Source organism: Sceloporus occidentalis, unplaced genomic scaffold, assembly GCF_023333645.1.
Source record: "Sceloporus occidentalis isolate IW3139 unplaced genomic scaffold, rSceOcc1.0.p SCAF_97, whole genome shotgun sequence".
Classification (NCBI taxonomy): Eukaryota; Metazoa; Chordata; class Lepidosauria; order Squamata; family Phrynosomatidae; genus Sceloporus; species Sceloporus occidentalis.
In genome coordinates this window covers 144,700-146,466 of record NW_028317077.1, presented here as the reverse complement: position 1 = coordinate 146,466, position 1,767 = coordinate 144,700, and the positions used below count along the sequence as shown (strand labels likewise).

Sequence of the window (1,767 nt, the reverse complement as noted above, 5' to 3'; positions counted from 1 at the left end):
GAAAGATACAAAGAAAGGAAGAGGAGGAGAGTAACTGCTAATGACAGAGATGATGGCATCAAAGATCTGGGGCAGCAGGGGGGGCAACAAGGACGTGAACACCTGAAGCAACGCATGCTGGTGAAGGGAAAGTTTCCCATCAAAAGACGCAGGAGTAAGGAGGAGAGTATTGTTCCTGCTAAAAGATTTAGGAGCCTTCTCCCCATGACAGTCTCCGGCTTCACCTTCCATTCTGTTCTGGGACAAGGAGCCTTTGGAAAGGTTGTTTTGGCTTCTGTCCCTACCAGGGACTCCCCGGTAGCGGTTAAGGTCATCAAAAAGAAAGCCATGAAGACTGAATACATAATAAGAGAGAGGAGGATTCTGGAGGTGGCTCGGAACAGCCCATTCCTGTGCCATGGATACGCAGCCTTCCAAACACAGAGATGCGCAGTCCTTCTCATGGAGTATATGGCTGGAGGGAGCCTCGAGTCATATCTGCGGAGGTTGGGCTCCTTCACCGAGACCGCCGCTGCCTTTTATGCAGCAGAAATGGTGTGCGGCATCCAGTTCCTCCACTCTCGGGGAATAATACATCGCGACTTGAAGCCGAGTAACGTCTTGCTTGATGGAGAGGCCCATGTAAAGCTCGGCGATTTTGGGTGTGTTGTAGAAAATATTTTCGGGACCGCACAGACCACAGGAATTTGCGGCACATTTGCCTACATGGCCCCAGAAGTACATCTCAAGCAAGCATATGGCGTTGCCGTGGACTGGTGGTCCTTCGGGGTGATGCTCTTCCGCATGCTGAACGGAGATTACCCTTTCTTTGCCGGCGATTGCAGGAGGACACATGTCCTTCATATCGTGCATGGCAACCCCCGCTATACCAAAAAGCTGAGCAAGAAAGGTCTGGACATCTTAAAGCATCTCCTGAAGAAGGACCCTCAGCGTCGCCTCGGGGTGAAAGGAGACATCAGGCGGCATTCGTTCTTTCAAAGCATCAAGTGGGACGACATAGAGAGCCGACGTGCAACTCCCCCGTACCGGCTGGAAGTAAGATCAGATCTCCACCAGAAGAAGCTCTGCAATATTCCATCAATTCTGCGGACCCCGGAGGACATTTCCTCTTCATCCAGTAAAAAGGACCTGTCTGGCTTTACCTTTGTAACCCCAGACTGGATGAATTGAAGGATGGACAGTGCCCCGGCCAAGTGACTCCCAAACTCTTGTTTCCAAAGACAATCCCAATAAATGAAGGAAACAAAACACACTTTTGGTTTTTGTATCTTCAATTCTATAGAACTCTGGATGGCTGTAAGTGGGTGTGACCTCACAATACAGTCCCTGCCTTTGTGACATCATACACCGTGACACCTTTCATATACTCTGAAACACGGAATATAACAAATAAAACTAAATTTCAAACATGTACTTTCTGCACCTCGCAATTAACACAATCCGGGCGATACTTCGGCCAGCTGACCGGCTCCGACACTCCAGAACGCCCCCAAAAAAGGCCAACACAAAATCTGCCCCAAAACAACGAATTCCGAGGCCAGAATAAATATTATTACCCCCCATGTCCGAGTCAGAAAATACCCCACAAATAAATAAATGCCCACAGTAACCCTTTCATTTCCAGCAACACAGCCACATCCTATGAGCTGGATTATCAATTATTAGATGGAGAAGACAAGTGACCTCTAGAGACCTGTCGCTATAATTACCATTTATTTACACATTATTACTACTTATATAGCGCCACCATATTCCGCAGCGTTTTAC

The 1,767-nt window shown here is 48.2% G+C and overlaps 1 pseudogene; it reads left to right on the top strand.

Annotated features, from left to right (window-relative positions):
* The first annotated feature begins 204 nt into the window (after positions 1-204).
* LOC149284191 (protein kinase C delta type pseudogene) lies at positions 205-1,170 on the top strand (annotated as a pseudogene).
* Positions 1,171-1,767: the final 597 nt, after the last annotated feature.